Source organism: Rousettus aegyptiacus, unplaced genomic scaffold, assembly GCF_014176215.1.
Source record: "Rousettus aegyptiacus isolate mRouAeg1 unplaced genomic scaffold, mRouAeg1.p scaffold_m13_p_11, whole genome shotgun sequence".
Classification (NCBI taxonomy): Eukaryota; Metazoa; Chordata; class Mammalia; order Chiroptera; family Pteropodidae; genus Rousettus; species Rousettus aegyptiacus.
The window spans coordinates 68,193,080-68,205,788 of record NW_023416286.1 but is presented as its reverse complement, the minus strand read 5'-3'; the positions used below and the strand labels follow the sequence as shown (position 1 = coordinate 68,205,788).

At 32.2% G+C, this 12,709-nt stretch overlaps 1 long non-coding RNA gene across 1 annotated transcript in view; it reads left to right on the top strand.

Annotated features, from left to right (window-relative positions):
• Positions 1 to 10,855, top strand: part of LOC107519606 — a 209,431-nt gene extending 198,576 nt beyond the window's left edge. Inside the window, exon 3 of the long non-coding RNA XR_001599131.2 lies at positions 5,386 to 10,855. This is a non-coding gene — a long non-coding RNA (uncharacterized LOC107519606). The remainder of the gene's footprint in view (positions 1 to 5,385) is intronic.
• Positions 10,856 to 12,709: the final 1,854 nt, after the last annotated feature.

The following is a 12,709-nucleotide window of genomic DNA, read 5'->3' as shown; positions in this document are numbered from 1 at the left end:
TGGGGCTCCTGTGGTACCCCAATGTCTGTGAATAATGTTCATGGGACATCACATTAATCCAATAAAGTCAGGATGTTTAATGACCCAAACATTTTAGAAATAAAAGTTTTTCCTATTTAACCAGATAAGAAATCACAACCAGCTGAGACAATTGCTGAAAGCAAAAGGAATACAAAATGGTAGTGGGAAAAAGTAGTGGAAAATACCACTTATGTCTCCATGACTTATTGCTGAATTGAAGTCTATCATAGTTATGAGTGTTTTGTTTTTATTTCAATAAGGAATGTAATTGTATGCAATTTAAGCATTTTTCCTTCCCTTCTCCTGTTTTCTTATCAATAAATATACCATGTGTTGTAGCTAAATTTATATCTCAATATTTAGTTTACAGAACATTAAAGAGAGAGTATGACTATCCCAAATAAGAATGAGTATCAAGCAAAGACAAATGTAAAGACTTTGTAAATGTGTTTACAAAGATAGTGTGTTTTCAGTTGTACAGGGACAGCTGAATCATGTTATGAAGAAGCATGATTTTGAAACTTATATGTAGTCAATAAAGGATGCATGTGAATTGTAAGATGGCAAGAAACGAACCTTGATAGCTTTCTACTTTGCCAACTAATCTAAGAACAATGTTTTCCAGAATTTTTTTTTTTCCCTCAGTGATCTGGGCTAATGTTGGTCATAAGAGAAAATTATGTGCAGGATTTAGAAGGTGGAAATGACCGATAGCTAGTTGAGTGTGGGGGTCAGGATCGGATCAAATATAATTATGGCTCATGCATGTTACCTTGAATCTGCTGACTCCGCTGGTTAGCATGAACCAGTAACTAGGATTCCACCACCTTCAGCATCTCCTGTATCTCCTTTTCTAGCTACTCTGTTGCCTGGTCCTGGTATGTGTTTATGCTCTTAACAGATAGAACCAGCCTCTTCTGTATAAATCATGTATATAATTGAAATTGGACAATTGGAGGAGTTAAGAGATGAATACGTTTTTCCAGTTCATGTTCATAGGTTTCAGTCCATTTTTATAAGTTTCAGTTAACCTTTGCTTTCTCTTATACTATATATTTATATATCATTAAGTAGTCCTTGCTCTCTTCACTTTAGACTCAATACCAGACACAGTAGTTATAGATTAACTGTTTAAACACTCCCACAATTAAACATTCTTATAATAATTTGTCATATACCATTCTTAGTGACCCATCTCTAATTGACCCCTGACTGACAGAAATACCTACTAACTGGACAGGATTTCCCAAATTTCTCTTTTCTAAGGACTCTCTTTGGTTTAAAATTAAGAATTTTGAGTATTAACATAATGAGGAAATACTTTTAGCACAGTTCTTTATTTTAGAGTAATAAACATTTATCTCCATTTAACAGAAGGTTATGATGTGTAATAAAATTATCCACAAATTTTAAAATGTCATATGGTAGGTTTAGAGTCCAGATATACAATAACTTACAGATTGAAATTTACTAACAGTTTAAGATAAAAAATTGAAAGATTTGCTTTTATGATCAATTAGCAATTATTTTTTATAATTTTCTGTTATATTCTTTTCAATGTAACAACTTATATGTTGTTGGAATGGTATACATTTTTGCAGCCCTTTGCATTTTGTGGTAGTTTAAGTTGTATCACTTCTAAAGAGCAAACTTTGTTTTAATTTTTAATCAGTGGATGCCCAAAGTACTATTTTTTGCAGGGTTTGCATAGGCCCTTCCCTGACTACTACTTTCACATAAACTGTATACATTCTATATGCTAAGCTGGAAAATCCATTGTGTGTATTAAATATTTTATCTGCTTTTATAGGTACGGGATTCAAAAATATATACAGTAGTCTTATTGACTATAAACTGGATTAACATTTCATGATAATACCTAAGCATTTTTATTCTAATATAAAGATTATAGATTCTTCATTTTTCTTAATTTGAAAGTAGCTTGTTTAAATTTTCACATAGAGTTAATATGACCTTGTTTTCTATTATGTATTTCATTTCAATCTTGGTATTTATTCTTCAATGATGTCTGTGACTAAGAGTAAAGCCAAATTACAATTGAAAACCTTTCAAAATATTTACAAATAAAATGTGATGATATCTACTATCTGCTCCAAAATGTGGGAGAAGAAGAAAGGGGTATAGATGAAACACTATTAACCAAGTTTTGATAAATGTTGAAAGTTCCTCATTAGGACGGTAGATAGTGTCAGGATGAGGGCTGGTCACCAGAAAGAACAAACACATGATTAGTGGCTTGAGACTTTGATCTAGCCCAAATTCCTGGAACAGGAGGGGACCTGAAGATTGAGTTCAAATGCATGGCATGTGATTTAATCAGTTATGCCTATGTAATGAAATCCTAAGCCTAGTGGACCTTCTTGGTTGGGGAACACACTCATATTCCAGGAGAGTGGTACTCCCTGATTACAGGAGAGGGCACCGAGACTGTGTTCCCTCCGGAATATACCCTATGTGTATATGTTGTAATAAATCTGCAATTATAATCATAGTACTTTCCTGTATTCTGTGGCTCATTCTAGTAAATAATTAAACCTGATGTGATTGATCATGAGAAGCCTCAAGTTTGTAGCTAGTTGGTCAGAAGTGGGGTAGCCTGAGGCACGCCCAAGATTTGCAGCTAGTATCCAAAGTGAGAGTTTTGTGGAAGACTTTGCCCTAAACCTGTGGGGTCTGTGCTGATTTCAGGTGGTTAGTGTCAGAATTGAGTTGTAGTATATTAGTTGGTGTCAGAGCAGTTGGAATAGTTCATATTTCTTTTGACATAATTTTTATACATTTTTATGTTTTCATTGCTTTTTATTTCTCCAATATCTGGTCCTACTCTGTCATTCAAATGGGTGTTATAGAAATACCAAAAACAATTATATTTCCCCAAATACACAATGCTTATATTCATGCCAGTGCTCGTGGCACCCCCTTTGCCTAGAATGTCCTTACAGCACACAGATAATTCTCTAGTTACGATTCTTTTATACTCAGCTTAGTAACCACTCTCCAGGGTGCCTTCCAAACTACTATCTACCAACTTTCTCCCACCTCCATACCCCACACGCTGCCAAAAATCTTGGAGTAAGTTACCTATTTTTAGTATTTTCATCAAACCTTATGTATATCTCTATTATTATACTTGTACACCATTTCATAACACTCATATAACTGTTTCCCACAGCATGCTGTTAGCTCTTCAAGAATGTTTTTATCTTTGTTTTTCTAACCCCTAAACATGGCTCAGGGTTGCAACAGAGCATATGCAATAAATATTTGTTGTGAGAATTATTTGAACAAAGCGAATGCATCTGTATATGTCTTTCATAATGTACTATTTTCTAGATCTAGGTTTACTATATTTGTTTTTTTTCTATGGAATTTATTTTTATAACTTAAGTAAAAAGGGGTTTTTTTGTTGTTGTTAGATGAGGAATATTGTTTGGCTTTTTGTTATTTTCCTCTGAATTTTCTTTTTTTGAATCATCTTTTCCAATCGTTTTGGGCACGAGTGAACACTACAATTATGTGCTATTTTCCTCTCTCAAGCTTGAAATATCTGTATACATTTTCGTAGAAATGTTTTTGATTCATTGTAACTTTGATATCTGAGGTCTAAATAACAAATGTATAAATCAGTCTTCACAATATCTATTACTGACATAAGGTTAGATCTTTATGTAAAGGATAGAACCATGCAATTATCCTTTTTGAAGATAAAGCTTGGCAGCTGTTTAAATGTCACATTTATCAACTGTTGAGTAGTAAATCTTTAATCATTCTATTAGAATATATCTTTATTACACTGATTTGATTACTTTTTCTTTCCTCTACAGTGTATGTAGAGCAAACTAGTTTTGATCCAATAAACAGTAAGACTGTTTTCATAATGTCACTTTTTTAGATGATGAGTGAAAATTTAAATTACTCTGTATGCATGACCTATATGTAATTATAAAACTGAAGTTAGAAATTTGCTTCTATTTTTTTCCTTAAAATTATAGCTGAAATTATGTAGGTCCTTGGACTCCCACTGTAAGATTGAGAAAAATGTTCATAACTGGAATGTAAGTACCTTTATCATCAAAAATATTTCAAAGCTTGTATATAGAGAATAGAAAATAATACATTTATATTTATGCCATTTTATTTTCTCCTAAGCTATTCCTTTGCAGCTATGTAAGCATGGGTTGAATTTGTTTATAATTGAGATTCTCCCTTCTATTCAGGTTACTTTGTCCATTATGGATAAAAAGTTTAAATAATTTCTAAAAATAATTTTACATTACCATTAGAAAAGAAAGTAAACGTCAAACCTTTCAGCAGTAACAGCAAATAGACCCTTCTCAGGACTCTTCATGAAAACTAGCAGTCAACAGTATTTCTGAATGAATTACCATATGTCTGTGATAAAAATCACTCTATATTACTGAACATTGCCTGGAAATTAGCACTAGATCCATTTATTTCCACATGTTATAGTTATCTATTCTACAATATTCTAGAAAATTGCATCCCATTTCTCTGATTTTAAAGTCCTAAATATCCTTAACATGTTGAGCTCAAGTAACATCTCTTATTGATGGCAGTAGTTTAAAATTAATTTCCCCCTTTTTTTTTTTAGTACTAGCGTACAGCACATCACAATTTAGTACTTTATTGCCCTCTAATCTATGTAAACTGAGCCCATCCAATTAGATAAAAAGCTCTTTCTGATCACCAACAGGATCTCATTTTTCTGTTCTGCTTCCCTATTTTAACAAACTAACCTAACACATATAGTACCAAACAGTGAGTGGATATGATATACGTAACTAATTGATTTAATAGAATGACTAAACCTTCTACTCAATGTGACATTTTCTAAGAAACTTCTTAAAGTAAAAAAAAAAAAGCCTTGAGCTAATGTATTTAAACAATTTATATAGTAATGCATCTTCCCTTGAAGTTTTAGGCTTATTCGTTCATATTTAAACGATTTTATATAAGACTATATCAATTTAATATGGAGGGAGACAAAAGGCAAAGACAAACAATATGAATATTTCCACCATAAAGAGTATTAACTCTGGAGCAAAAATACCTAGATTCTTAGTTCTTTCATATATTAACATTTTTTCTTGGGCAAATTACCTAACTTCTGTGTCTTAATGTCATCTATAAAATTTTGATGATTTGTAACCACTTTTTTTTTGGTGGAAAATAAAATAATTGAAACAGCTAGAATATTTAAATATTTAGTAAATGTGTACATATATAAATTGTATAATATAAAGTTATGAATTCTCTATATGCATATATACACATACAGTTTATAACTTTGTTGTGATCACCATAATATTGTGTCATTTTTAGATATTTTTTCAAGACTAGTTGAGAAGTTGTTTTGGGGATCTACTTAGAGAAGATATCCAGTCAACTTCTGGGAAAGAATTCATTCCTACGGAAAGGTAGGTGTAGTATTTAGTATGAGGTAAAAATCCTCGGGGTTAAGAAAATAATAGAGTACCAAAGAGCATGTGTCATTTACATCACTTTTTGACTCAGTTAGCCTTTGGTGACTGATACCTGAGTCCTAGGGAGAAAATGTCACTAAAATACATGTTTGACATTTAGAGAAAAAGGCAACATGTTCTTGTAGTCTAAGGGAACATAATGAGGATTATTATTGACAAACGATGACAAGAATGCTCAAGATACATCATGAATGAGGAACAGCTGGCAAGGCTATGTGTTTTTGAGGCACTAGTTCAAAAGCAAACTAAGAAAAATGATACCGCAGTCATTTAGCACTGTTGGTGGTTTGGGAGTGATTGCCTACCATTTTTGTTAGTATTTGCAGGATTGCGCCATCAGTAAGTAGCAGGAGTTACACAAAGAAACAAATGGAGACATGGAAAAGGTAAATACTGCAGAGCAATTCATTAAATATTGTGTGACTTGACTAAAAATTTGAAATGACAGGACAGAAATAAAATATCTTTGTATTGTACTTGGCTGCCATCTTTACCTAGATTTTCATATCTTGCTGATTATCAAAGTCACTTGGAAGATATTTTAAAAATGACTAATGTTGAGTCATTGAAACTTTGATTCAGTATGTTGATGGCAGGTCTAGGAAGCCATCCTTCTTTAAATCATCTTTCTGAATCTAAGACAACGAGCTTTGGAAGTCACTGACCTAGACTATGAGGATTCTTTTTAAACGTCTAGTATCCATCCAACTTTAAACTCATCTAGCCTAGGTAAGGATCCTAGTTGAGCCAGGTAACTAGCTGTGTGGAACAAATTTTCAGAACCTCACAAGACTTCATTAGATCTACTTAGCAGCACTTCTGTTAAAATTACAGATAGTGTGGCATAGCGTGTCAGGTACTCAATGATGGCATCTTTTATAAGATCAGCAACATTGACCTAATGAAGATTGCCTCAGCATGTTATAGATGTTAATTTAAAAGCCTTTTAGTATCACTTATTAGTGATTGTATATTACATATTTAAAAATTTTATTAACATTTTTATATAATTACGATAGGTATGTATCACCATCATAACAAATTCTAAAAAAAATCAAAATGGAATTTTACTGAACTGAAATTCTATGTGAGTTATAAAATAAACACTTTCCGCAGATAAGCTAGTTTGTTGAATTGCATACCAAGCATCACTATTTACTATTTTAATTCTAAGAACAGTCTATTGGTGATGCATTAATTTTTATAATCATCTAACTTAGTTTGTTGTGTTAATTCCAATATTTTCAGGATTATATAAGTTAAATTTTTGAGTTGTCCATTTTATTTTCCCAGTCTTTAAAATTTTATAACTTATTCAAAATCTGATTTAGATTCTGTTATTTCTATGTGCTATAAATAACTCAAGAATTTACAATTTTACTACTTACTTTTTTAAAATATATAAGAAATATAGTATGCTTATGAAGGTAAAAGGTTAATTATACAAAAAAAGTTAATATCTTTTTCTTTAAAGACAAAAATAGTAGATGCTTATGATATTGGAGTTTTCTTTTTTGAAGATATTTATAGAAACCTGTCCAATGCCTTGAATGCTTTCCCACATACACATCCTTTACACACTTGTGTCTGTGTTTGACAGCACATTCTCTATTGATGGTATACATTCAGCTACAATCAATTTATACCATTCATAGAAAATGTTACAAAGTGGTATTTTGTTTTGTAATATACATCAAACGTATTTCAATATAGAAACAATATTTGTATTTCATTGTTATTTCTGAAGATGTAAGTATGAATTTTTATTTCTTCCCAAGCTTAGCTAATGTTTAAAGAAAAATTTTTTACTAAAGATTTAGTATTTTAATCTTGATGATTCTAATTTATAACATTCCTAACCAAGATTTAAAATGTAATCAGTGTTAGTATTCACCAGGATTCTGGGAATCTGCAGATACTGTCTTAATATAGCATTGAACTTTAGAAATACATTCTATTACAAAGATTTCAAAATACAATAAATATTTGAGAGCTGTCATTAAATTTCTATTGCATTGAACAGTAAATGGAATTACAACAGATATAGTGAATCTGCTTGACATCCAAATTATGTAAGAAAAAAATGTTTTTGATCATGGATGGACACATAAACACAAATGAGATATAATCTTTGTATTCAAGTCACCTTCAATCAAATGGAGTAAATAGCTAATTTCAAAGAGAGCAGACAGAATTATTATACTACATACACAAGTAATAAGATGAAATGAATTCATTTGGGTTCAACCTTAGAATGTAATAGATTTGAACAGATAGAAAAGGAAGAGGTTTAGAAAAAGCACAGATTTTAAAAAGTGCCATATGCCCATTATTTCAGAAAATGGCAAATTGGTATCTGGCTAAAGTATAAGACAGGTATGGAGATATAAATAAGAAAGACAGATGGAAAGGTGCAATGACATATTCCAGAAAGACTGGTATGTTATTTAAAGAGTTTTTGAATACTAAACAGTTGTGAAAAGAATGATGGTTTAATATAAACTGTATATTAGGATAACAAGTAGTCATAGTGTGAATAATGTGGAAATAAGGAAATAAAGAGAGGTGACTTTGAGATTTCTAGTCTTAGAGTAAGTATATGACAACTCAAAATTAAATATTAACTTACATAAATTTGGTTTTCTATAAATCTAGCAGTTGCTCTTAAGACAGATTTTCTTTGGTAAGTAAAAATGTACAAATTTTAATATTGAAATCTAAGCAAAATAGCGATTTTATTTAAAATGAGATTTATATATAATAATGCACAAATACCACCCTCACTTAAATCTCAAATATGATTGTGACATTCCCCCATCATAAAAAATTATTAATTCTCATTGGTAATACTAGATGAGATTGTTTGGAAATATTTTCATCATAGTATATATTCAGTAGTTGTTTTATTAGGCCACTGCTAACAGAAAATAAGGAGTTATGTTTGATATTTGTTATGAGTACTAAAATACTTCAAATTAGGAAATAATTCATTACATATTAGATGCAGACAGGTAAAACATTTCTTATGCTTGGATAATTATGCATGCGAATACGAGCAATTCATAGAAAATCCCCTACTTCAATTTCACATAAACTCTTCAATCTCCCTATACTCAAAATTTAACAACTTAATATTTGTGAAATATTTTCTGCTTTGGTATAGTCGTACACAGATACCAGTAAGATATTAAGTAGCCAAAGCCTTAGCAAAGTCAGAATAAAAAATAATAAAGAAGAAGCTGATCAGATGAAATTAATTTATAATGCATGAATGATGTTTATAGATTCATTGAGCTTTTTACTAATTTCTAACATAATAGTCATTTTAGAATATGAAATGCTCAAAATATAAAGACTTTTTATGGCTCTATTTTTTATGAATTTTGAAAAGTTAACTCCATTCTCTATATGTCTTACAGACATTATGACATCATAAGACTGCCAAACCTGAAAGCAATGAGCAAAATGTGAGTTTACATATTTATGTTAGCCTCAAAAATTAGTAATGACGATATTTGGAAAGAAGTAACAGAAAATAGCATTAGCCATTCTTTATTAACCTAAAAGCCATTATTGATGGAGTAAGAATCCAGTTCTTCACAATTTTCTCACTTTAGCTAATCTATTCCACTTTACTAGACTTGGCTTTAAAACCTAGAGTATTTCAAAAAAGAAGTAAAAAAATGTAATATATTAAGTTCATTAAAAACTTCAAATAGGAAAAGATTACATGAAGATTCTACTTGAAAGGATAGCGTTATAACAGCCTCTGTTTGCTAAGAGCTAATCATATGCTCGGCAATGTACCAGGCCCTTAAAACATCATTGATTTGTTACCCAGGCAGGACATGGAAGACCCAGGGTTCTCAGGTGGAAATGTCTGACTTACTGTCCATGTCATCTTTGTACTATACTACTATTCAGACTCATCAGTGTAGGATACTGGTATTATGTGCATTTAAGTCAGTATTCATCTGTAATTTGAAGATTTTCATATTGACAGGTGGGTTGTGAGGAAATCAAATGGAATTACTGTAGTCAAGCTGGTAGGTTACTAAAAAAAGTAGGTTGGCATATGAGGAAATGACTCACTCCTTGTTTTAACTAGCCTGTAAACCTAAACTTTTGAACTTTTCAGTGTGTCTCAATGTCTAGATATACATCAAACCTCCAGATATATCTAACTCTCTGATTACCCCCTGTAGGACTAAAAAATGGTTACACATCCAGAACACCTAACATCCATTATTCGGAAAAGTAATTACCTAGAGATTGCCAAGAATGCAGGACTGATTCTTCTCAAGAATGTATTTTTTTACTCTGAGAACTGTCAGTATGGAGTATAACCTCAAAGCCAGGTGCAAGTGGCAAAACAACTAAGACTACTCTGCCCAGCAAGGCAGTCATTTAAAATGGAAGGTAAGATAGAGTTTATCACCACTAAGCCCTTATTACAAGAAATGTTAAAAGGACTCTTTTAAGAAAAAAAGAATAAACATATGAATGAGAAAACATAGAAAAATTTCTCACTGACAATTGCAAGCACTTAGTAAAAGCAATGAATCAAACAACTACAAAGCTAGTAGAAAGGTTAAAAGATGAAAGTAGGAAGATCATGTGTAATTATAACAATAAGTTAAGGGATACACAAAAGTAAACAGTAAAGACAAAAATGAGGAGATGAAGTTGTAGTAATTTTAGAATGGGTTCAAACTTAAGTAACCATCAACTTAAAAGAGACTTATAAATACAGTTTGGTGTAGATAAAGCACATGGTAGCTAGAAACCAAAAATCTGTAGGATATAAAAAATAAAAAGAAAGGAATCCAAACAAAACACTATATAGAAGTCATCAATCTACAAGAGAGAACAACAGAATGAGAAAGGAACAAACTAATAAAGTGGCAATAACCACATACCTACCAATAATTACTTTTGATTAAATGAATGGACAAAATGCTCTAAAGATACATGGTAGCTGAATGGATTCAAAAAATAAGACCCATATCTATGCTGCCTACAAGTGATCCACTTCAGATCAAAAGACTAAAAGGAGTGGAAAAAATTTCATGCAAATTGGTTACAATTTTATTCACTAATAACTATCAGAGAAATTAAGGAAACAATCCCATTGACAATTACTTCAAAAAAATAAAATACCTACAAATAAATTGAAACAGAAGGTAACAGATTTACACTTAGAAAATCATAAGACATTGAAGAAGAAACAAATAAATGGAAGCATATACTGTGCTCATGGATAGAAAGAATTAACATCGTTAAAATGACCAAAGTAATCTACAGATTCAGTGCAGTCCCTATCAAAATACCAATAACATGTTTCACAAAACTAGAACAAATAGTCCTAAAATATATGTGGAACCACACACAAAAAAAATGCCCAAAGCAATCTTGAGAAACAAGAACAAAGTTGGTATCATGCTATGTGATATCAACCTATACTACAAGGTTATAGTAATCAAGCCAGCATGGTACTAGCATAAAAAGAGATGCATAAATTAATAGAACAGAATAGAGTCCAGAAATAAACCCCTGCCTATGTGGCCAATTAATCTATGACAAAGGAGGCAAGACTATAGAATGAGGTAATGTCTCTTCAATAAATGGTGTCAGAAAAACTGGACAGATAAATGCAAAAAATGAAACTAAACCACTTTTTTACACTGTATACAAGAAAAAACAGTACCTTAAGAGTTCCCTCAAGCTTCTCCCACTCCTACCAAGGTGATGTTCAGGTGTGTTACTCAGAGCTCTGTCTACTAGGACGTTTTTGCCTCAATATGGTCTTGCAGGGCCACCTCCAAGTGATGCTTTGAGTAGCAATGAACCACTTTCTCCTTGTACCATAGGATTAAACAAAGCCATCCATGAACCAGGCCTTATTTTTTCCCCCCTTAATTGTCCAGTCATGCATAAAACACAAGGCATTAGTATAATCTAAAGAAAAGACACAACAGAGGCTAGTGACATGGATACACAAGCAACCTTTTCAATAATTTGTATCTACTGGATCATTTCTAGACCAAATATGTATGCAGAACTTTATATCATGAGTTAACAGGTCTGCCATACCCAGCTCATGATGGGTAACTCCAACCACAGGGTTAATCTTTGCCCCAGGCTTAGGCATTCCACCTCTACCAGGGCCCAGCAGCATGTCAAGATCTGCTTTGTATGTGAGAAATAGTTTCTTGCTGCTGATGGCATGGATTCTCTTCAAAATACAAACAGTTATAGTAACTATGATCCAGTTCTTTAGAGAAGTCTAGGCTTGCAAGAAAAACAAACCATTCCTGTCTACCATGGATATCTCTAGCAACCTGAGCATGCCTGAGCCACGTGGACTAACTAGAAGGGCTACAAACATCATAGCTTAAGTCTGCTGAAAAATCTTTCCTTCCTCTGTACCCCATTCCAAACAGACAACGTTCAAGGTACCAATAAATAATTTGGAGCCATCTCTCAAGTGTGATCTCAGAATTTATGAAGTCTACAAGTGCTGTACCTCTTTCTTTGTAGCAGCTGGAGGTGCAATAACTCTTTTTCTTGGAAATTGGGACAATGGAGTCTATTAACATTGCATCCTGTAAATCTATGAGATGACACTAATCTGTCACCAGCCTGGCTAAAATATCGCTTCTGAATTTTTAACATGACCTGGGTGGAGGGATATAATATTAGGGCTTCCACTTGAATCTTCTATTTTGTGCTTATTCCACCAGTCTAACAATAAAAGCTCATTGCAACTCTAAGACTATACAGATTACATACTAAGGTACCACAAAAATAAACATAGGATGGGTTGATGTCCCTCTGGTCTCTTAGACAAACTTAGAGCAGATCGCTATTTCTTTCCTATGTTCCATATACTTCCACAGTAACAGAGCTATTACTGCTTAAAAAAGAAAAAGCTCAAAATGGATTAAAGACTTAAATGTAAGGACAGAAACCATAAAAATCCTAGGAGAAAACACAGGCAGTAAACTGACATTGCTGAATATTTTTTGTATCTCTATGGGCAAGGGGAACAAAATGTAAATGATACATCAATCTAAAAAGTCTTTGCACAGCAAAGGAAATCAACAACAGAAAGACAACCTACCTAATGGGAGAAGATATCCCCCAAACCATTGATAACAGAT